This window comes from Eurosta solidaginis, chromosome 1 (assembly GCF_040869045.1).
Source record: "Eurosta solidaginis isolate ZX-2024a chromosome 1, ASM4086904v1, whole genome shotgun sequence".
Taxonomy (NCBI): domain Eukaryota; kingdom Metazoa; phylum Arthropoda; class Insecta; order Diptera; family Tephritidae; genus Eurosta; species Eurosta solidaginis.
In genome coordinates this window covers 154,305,305-154,313,905 of record NC_090319.1, presented here as the reverse complement: position 1 = coordinate 154,313,905, position 8,601 = coordinate 154,305,305, and the positions used below count along the sequence as shown (strand labels likewise).

The 8,601-nt window shown below is 39.7% G+C and overlaps 1 long non-coding RNA gene across 1 annotated transcript; it reads right to left on the bottom strand.

Annotated features, from left to right (window-relative positions):
* Window positions 1-3,121: 3,121 nt before the first annotated feature.
* Window positions 3,122-8,236, bottom strand: LOC137239150 (uncharacterized). The gene is made up of 6 exons (XR_010949295.1): window positions 8,192-8,236; window positions 7,997-8,027; window positions 7,334-7,463; window positions 7,199-7,281; window positions 6,501-6,515; window positions 3,122-6,415 (listed from the first exon to the last, which is right to left on the bottom strand). It is a non-coding gene; the product is annotated as an uncharacterized lncRNA (long non-coding RNA).
* Between the last annotated feature and the right edge of the window lie 365 nt (window positions 8,237-8,601).

Genomic DNA, 8,601 nt, shown 5'->3' with positions numbered 1-8,601 from the left:
CCATCAAAGTGTATATAGAAGATTTTGTGTGGATGTGGACTGTATATAGGCGCTCTGTTCTAATTCCTGGTGAGAAGGACCAAATGTTCGGCCTGAATGCGTCGTAAACCGGCAGTGGGTAGGCGCACAAGGGTCGATCTCGCTCAATGGATGATGCACTCAAAAGGAAATGAAGAAGAACACGGGAGGAGTTTCCTCGTTATAAAAATGCACTTTATTGGGTAGAGGTAAAATAAACTTGTTACAATATTACCTGAATATGCTGGAACACAGTGGAGATCGCTGGCGGCAGATGTTAGCTGGTTGGCTGTTGAGATCAAAGAGGCCGGTTGTATAGCAAGCTACAACCGTTGACCCGCAAAATCCTCCGTTTTGGAGGGGAAAGGCACCCACACATCAACCCCGACATGCATATGCATGAGTGCTGACAAAAAGCACACATACACGCGCATGTACATGCATGCACATGCATGAGGGTGATGGTGTGGGTGGTTATAAATTAATTCGAGTATCGATTTGCAGAGTTGCATTGGGGGGGTCGCAATCAGATGCGGAAAAGTTAGGCATCCTGCCTAAACAGCCACAAATGACGCAAACTACTTATATTTAAGAGCCAACCTTTTAAAAAGATATAAGTGTTGGTAATATCACATTCTTTCTCGTAAACTTTAATTGGGCTTAAGAACTGCTCTGCCTCGTCAAGAAAATTCAATTGGTCCGCAGTACTTTGAAATGGCTCTTTAAAATTTCCGACTTTTCCAAAGTAGCTGCTATTAAATATATTAAAAAGTTTATCGAAAAAAAGGACGAACTCGGCAGTGTTAAAAAAGGATGGAGATTTGGAACGATTTAAAAACCCCGAAGCTGTAGATAGCGAAAATTGCACTTGCCACAGAATTACTAAAGACCTTTGTAGCTAAATGTACGCTCATTTTATCGAACACTTTCGGTCTTACATGTTTTTCGGTTAATTTATGTATACATGAAATATCATACTGAGACCCTTGTTTATAAAGATGTACAATATCCATCCAATCTACAGGGCGGTCTTGAAAAAATACTCTATTTTTGTTATTTTCCAAAGAGTTTCTAGTAGTTTTGATGAGATGTGGGGAATCAAAGAAATAAAATATTCTATGACCGTTAACCTCGAAGAAGGGACTTTCCCGAGAGACACACACCATATTTGAAAACCCTACAAAATTCGGCCCTTGGTCGGTTACTATTTGGCAGGGATGAAGTCCAATACTCTGAAGCTGAGTTATAACTTCAAACACATATTGTTTTAAAACAGATCCTGGGCACGTTTTGCGCACAAAAAAGTATGCCAAAGGATGGGTCCAAGCCTCCCCACCGATGCCTTGGACAAGGACAGCTAAAACGCTTGTAGCTACCCTGGATGTGCGATTTTCATCGCCATAGTCCTCCAGTCCCATAACTAAATCCCCATTCCTTTCAAATTGGACATGCACTTCCAGGGACATTTCATCACAGCAGATAGAAACATACTTCTGTGCCTCTGTGAAGCCACGGCTTCTCAGCTCTAGAGCTTTTATGCTGCTGTAGCTGCAGCCAGGGTTACGTGGCCAACTTTGAACAAACTGTTCCAATGTTTTTCTGTATGGCCAGGTGAATAGGGGCTGAGGGTACCTACCTATAAGCTAAAGGAGCAATAAAATTAACAGCTAGTGCTAACGTTTTAGCTCCCTGCCAAATCTATATCCCTTAGGAGTTCGAGGTGTGTTTTTAAGACAGTTCCTCACACATTCTGCCACATGTGGGGGCAATTTGGCATATATTTCTTATATTTGACTGTCCTGCCATTCTACAGTTAAATTCGAATTAACCTCTTAACTAAAACCATTTTTTCTAAAATGGCTACCCTTTCGCGTAGCCTACCCAACTCCTCATCTTTTTCTTTTATAATTTCCCGGTACTTTCTTTTTCTAGGAGTTCCATCAGTCAGATGTTTGGGTTTGTCTGCTATTAGCCCCTATTTGGATTAGAGTAGTTAAAGAGGAGTTCAACTCAACATCCGAGGAGGGAAGATGGAATTCATCAAAGGATACTTCAACCATGGGGTTAAAGTCCATTCTGCCTCTCTGGGCGACAAAGCTACCGGCTGTAAATATTCGACGCCTAAAACTTTAGCTTCAAGAGAGGAGTCAACTGTGATTGGAGATGGCGTCATTTCTGCCTCTGTGGGCGACAAGTGGACAGGTTGAAAATCTTCTATGCCTAATGCTTCAACCATATCTGGGGTTAAAATCCATTCTGCCTCTCTGGGCGACAAAGGTACCGGCTGTAAATCCTCGACACCTAGAACGTTAGCTTCAAGAGAAGGCGCAACTGTGATTGGAGATGGCGTCATTTCTGCCTCTGTGGGCGACAAGTGGACAGGTTGAAAATCTTCTATGCCTAACACTACATTGCCTTATCTGAACTTCCATTAGGTGAAGGGAATTTAGGGTCAAATGTACTACCCAAGTAATTTTTCTCATCGACTGTCACCGGAGGCTCTAAAACTTTAAATTTATGTCAGGCAATGCGGTTTTGTAAAGTAACCGCCCTCTCTCACCTTGTGGGAGAAATGCCTTTGGCATGCCAGTAACACCCAACAGCCGCAACCATTCACGCCGCCTAATGAAAGCAGAAAGAAAACAAAAGAGCATGCATTAATTCAAACGTATGCACAAGAAATGTAATGTACATAGATGTCTATATGAGGGAACTACGAAGCATAAATGGGTTTGAAAGATTAGTCAGTTGATATAGTAAAATGTAGCATGGAAGTCAAGGTTATTTAATGAAAGTGAAAGTCAAGGTTAAAAAACTTTAACATAACAAATGGAAAAGCCGTCAAGAAGTGCGAATATTATTATAACCATCAAAAATGGGACTCTTAAAAATTTTGTCGCATTTATGCTATTGTAAGATGCTGACTCTGGAAACGGCTAGTGAATTGTATTATTGTATTGTACTAGATTACGAAATATATTGTAACTAATTTACTGCAATTTCTCTTATTTGCAACCTTCTACTAACGTTCGAATCACTAAACTGTTGAATAAATAACTCCAATATTCAATAATGCAAAATGGCCTTTATTAAAGTACTTCACTATAACACTACTATTGCTCGCCAGATAGCGTCTTAAATCAAACCGATTGTCGCGCCTCTATTGTTGCTGCCTCTTATACTGTCTGGGTTTCTCGTTGCATACTTCTACGCTTTTCTATTCTAGAATTTACTAGTTAGTTATCAGCTACAAAATCACCAGCCACAACAACGTTTATAGCTTCTCATATGCGCGTGTATACGTGAGTAATACTTGCACAAAATATTGCCTTCTTTTGTGAGCATCTCAGATAAGATATTTGCATGTGTTTGTGCGTCTCTTCTCCGCTGCTCGTATGGACATATGGATAGACATAATGATTGACTTAATGATGTGCATACAAGTCACTGCTTAGCATCGGCTGAGAGATGATAGTGTCCCTTAGTGTTGCTAATGTTCGTCACACTGCGCTCCACCTAAGTCTGATCGTCCCGATCAGGCAAATTTCCTGATCAAAACGCCGCTGCATCTCCAAATATACCAATCTTCAACTTCGTGGTTTCCCAATGGTTTGTATGCGGTAGATGGTATCACTGATCTTCTTCACAACTTTGTATGGGCCTTCCCAACTGCACCGAGATTTGGGTGGAACACCTTTCTGCCGTTGAGGTTTTTTATAACAGTACCAAATCTCCCTCCAAGAAACCTTCTGAATTATTGTTCTCATCGTACCTGCGTTTCATCTTACTACTCATTATCCTGGATCATTCCCTCGCACTCTGTTGTTTGGCCAATGAACAACTACTTCGCAGAGCTTGATCTTGACCGATTGACTTTGCATAATCAGTATCGTCTTGACGTTTCACAACAGTAGTGCGCGCTGGTTTGAAACCACCCTTGCATTCTTTTCTGGAAAATTCTTTCAGTGCGTCCCTTAGGGTTTGTCAATGCCAGTGTTGTTCTCGCAGGTACCTTTGGTTTTGATTTGTTTGGCCCATTCGTTCCATCAAACCTTGCCCGATCTGCTGCCTTTGACTTTTGTAGTTTTTGTCGAATCTCTTTCACCAGCACTCGATTACTGCTGAACCCTTTTTCAAAACTGAAGTTAAGTGGCACATCCTTGTTCTGGACTTGTTTATACTCGCCAGTGATCGTACGCAACCTTGCTCCAGGTAACGGTTTTAATGTCCTGTTATCCAAGTCAGATCGGATTAAGGAATGAGATGCGCACGTATCTACAATCAGTACACGTTCTTTGCCATCCACATTCCCTCTGACGGTAAGACTGCTCGATTTTCAACCAATTTGCGACACAGATATCACAGGGCATTTAATAGCTGGATCTAGCTCTCGATCTCTACATCTTACTCGCTCTTGCACATCCCCTCCAGCTTTGTTATTAAGACCACCCATGCTGTTGAAACCACTAGAATCAAGATTGCAATGACGTGCAATGTGACCGGGCTTCCCACATTTGAAGCATTTGATAACTCTTTCACTTCGGGTTTGCGATCCTTTCAGCGCCTCCAATGATGTGTTCACCCAGTCTGCCCTTTCCACCTCCACACGGCGTGCTTTGAACGCTGGCTTACACAGAAGCGATGCTGTTTCCTGAATCAGAGCATGTGATACCGTTTCTGTGAATGTAGGTTTTGGGTTTGCGTATGTGGCTCGGTTCGTTTCGACGTCCCGTATGCTGTTTATAAAGCTTTGAATCTTTACCTTTTCAGTGTATTCCACGGGTGCGTCGGCATTTGCAAGATGAGCCAATCTTTCAACATCCGAAGCAAATTCCTGCAATGTCTAATTTGCTTTTTGGTAACGGTTTTGCAACTGAATTTGGTATATCTATTTTCTATGCTCGCTTCCATAACGTCTCTTGACAGCGGCCATCAATGCTTCATAACTGTTCGTACTCTGGAACCGTCTGTAAAATTTCCGCTCAGAGGCCCTTTCAATGCCACGAACAGTGCAGCAACTTTATCTTCCGCATTTCAGTTGTTCACTGCTGCGGTCTTCTCAAACTGTAGTTTGAAGATCTGGAAAGGAACAGAACCGTCAAAAGATGAAGTTTTTACCTTCGTATTACTCGCTGAAGCAGCCGGGCGATTAAGTAGCAATTCCTGTATACGACCTCTCAAAGCCTCCACCCCTGCCTGGAATTTTTCTTCAAACTGCATTATTTTTTCGTCCATGCGCGCTTTGAGTTTTGATGATATACGCGCCTCTTGTGCTTCTAATTGTACTGTTATGCGTGTCTCTTGTTATTTCAGTTGAGTTGCGATATATGTCTTTTGTTCTTCCAGCTGTGATGAAATTTGTGTTTCCTGTGCTTCACTCTTCGCTGTTATACGGTTCTCCAGCGATTCCAGCTGAGATGACATTTGCGACAACATTTCGGATATGCGTGCCTCCTGTGCCTCCATCTTGGATGCTAACGTGTCTCCTGCGATTCTAGTTGTTTTTCAATTTTGGATGTTACTGTCGACGTTTGTGCTGACATCGCAACTAATATTGTGTTCAAGTCTGTGTTCGCCATTGTCTGCGGTGTTTGGTTTTTCTCCTCAATTTTTGTTGGTGTCTCGTCGCCATCAAGATGAAAGACATACTCTTCCACGTTAATTCCTTCTGCTTCCAATGCCTCTTGAATTCTTGCCTGAACTTCGAGTTTATTGCCGATTGTATTCAATCCACGTCTCTCCAACTCCTTCTTCAATTGCTGGATCTTCAATTCACTCCACTTTGCCATGTCCTTGTTGCACTCTAAATCTTCGGAATTTATTCAACAATTCCTCTTCTGACACCAATTGTAACGAATTTAGTGCAATTCCTCTCATTTGCAATCTTCTGCTAACGTTCGAATCACTAAACTGTTGAATAAATAACTCCACTATTCAATAATGCAAAATGGCCTTTATTAAAGTACTTCACTATAACACTACTATTGCTCGCCAGATAGCGTCTTAAATCAAACAGATTGTCGTGCCTCTACTGTTGCTGCCTCTTATACTGTCTGGTTTCTTCGTTGCATATTTCTAGGCTTTTCTATTCTAGAGTTTACTAGTTAGTTATCAGCTACAAAATCACCAGCCCCAACTACGTTTATAGCTTCTCATATGCGCGTGTATACGTGAGTAATACTTGCACAAAATATTGCCTTCTTTTGTGAGCATCTCAGATAAGATATATGCATGTGTTTGTGCGTCTCTTCTCCGCTGCTCGTATGGACATATGGGTAGACATAATGATTGATTTATTGATCTGCATACAAGTCACTGCTTAGCATCGGCTTAGAGATGATAGTATCCCTTAGTGTTGCTAATGTTCGTCAAAATATCATATTGAGAACTAATGCAACTATGCGAAAGAAGAAAGATGATTGTCAATTTCCGGTTGTCAAGATATAGACAGATTGCAAAAAAAGAAGGTGTGTTTTATTTACTTGTTTACATCTCCGCTGAAATAAAGAGATATATATATTGGTCTAGTTTTACACTTTTAAATTTTTGTTTTAATTTTTTATTATATGTAGTTAGAAGCGTGCTCTAGAAGTTAGTAGAATGGGATGCAAAGAAAATTGAAGGACAAAAAGTATTGTTTTTTTTTAAGGAAATTGGAAGAAATTCCAGATATGATCCCGGAAGGGGGTCTATATGACCTTGAAGAAGTTACAAACAAGCAAACATACAGGTAAAGTTGATAAAAGCGTGCTAAAAAAACAATTGAAGGAGGGCGGATAGCGGGAGGAGGAGAGCACCTCTGGTCGTTTTTTCAAAATTGTTTAGACCCCGATTTGTATGAGCCAGATACCAAAATTTATTGAATTATAATAATTTATAGATTTTGCACCAGAGGGGGAGGGGCGGAGGGTGTCACTGATCACTTTGCAAGCCCTCGACTTATTTGTCCCATTGAGTTTGTAATATTGGTGAAGGTCGGTATACGTAAAGTTATTATGTGCAAAAATTATTAAGAAGTAATTGTTCGAATGGGTCGTGGTATTTGCAGATTTTGTATTTAGGGATTTTGCATTTCGGGATTTTCTGTTTGGGGATCGCATTTGAGGATTTGGAGCCTCTGCCCATTTCGACCACTGTATTAAGACTTTAAAACACATATTTATAAACATTTTTTACTCACCTGTCTATTTCTCCCTCCGGTGGGAAGGGATAAAGCGGTACCCCTAACCCGCACCCAACTATACAAAATTGGTTTACCATTTTCTGAAAAAAAAAATGAGAAAATTGCTACATATAAAGAATTTCACATATTCACAAAATGTTTCGGTTTCAGGTTAAAAGTCTAGAAAAGCGATCGACTGCTAAGTTGCGTCCAAAAATATCGGAAGAGGTGTTAAAATTCCCAAATGCACCCGCCGTATCAGATGTCGACTCCTGTTGGTAAACTATTAAAAAAATTTTCTGTTACGCCTTTGGGTTATTGTTATTCTATACAACAACATGAATCTCTCAATATACGTCCAAAAATATTGAGGAGTATAAAAAGACGCGTTTTGAACCCATGATCGCTGATCCGAAAACCGAAACAAAAAATTTTGCATCGGCGAAGAGATATTTGTAATAGAAATTGGAACATTTTATGTGGTTATTGTAACTTTGTTTTGCACAGAAAAAAAAGTTGTGTACAAAGGGATTTTGCACGGATTTAATTGTGACCTCACGCCGGTCAAAATATTTTCAGCCCAAAAATACTATGGATCCCAATCACGGTTTCGGAGGGGTCCGGTGCCATTTTTCGATATTTCGTGAATAGTATTCGAACGTTGTCAATCTCTTGACTTCCGTTTTCATGTATCAAAAATGCGTCTTTTCATACCCCTCTCGACATTTTTGGACGTTTATTAAGGGTGTCATGCTGGCGTAAATAGCTACAACGTTTTTGACTGGGATTTCACTAAAAGGTGTTCCAAATACTCACCAGCTGCAGTCAAAAGTCCAGTAAAGAGTATCTGATAGAAGAAATTAAAAAAACTTTATAATAAACATTAATACAAGGTATATGTAAATATTGCAAATTGCCTAGTTAAAAAATATATTCAACATTGCGTCTGTGTGACTTGCAATATTTTCCATACCATAATTACAATCATTGAAATTCAATTATAATACTCACCAAATTGAACGACGCTACGTTGCTTCGCCTTTTCCTTATTGAATCTGTAAAGAAAAAATGTATTATTAACAATAACAAATTGTAAAATTTATGCACAAAATTGTAAGCCACTTTTTTCGTTTAGTTGAAGAAAACGTTTAAAATAATTTTTCAAATCATGGCATGGTTTTTCGCTATAAATTTTAATTAATTGAAAATTTTAAATATTTTTTGATTTCAAAATGAATAGTCCAGTGAAATAAAAATATAAACACGCTGTCATGGCGTGACAGCTGATTTGTACTTTTTTAATATCAAGTATACAACCGCGGCAGTAAATAATTATCGAAGTGGTCGTTACATTTTGAATTTTTATTCTTATTTTGAAATCCCTGCGCCAGTGCCCTTAAAAAAGCTAAATCAGCTGACGA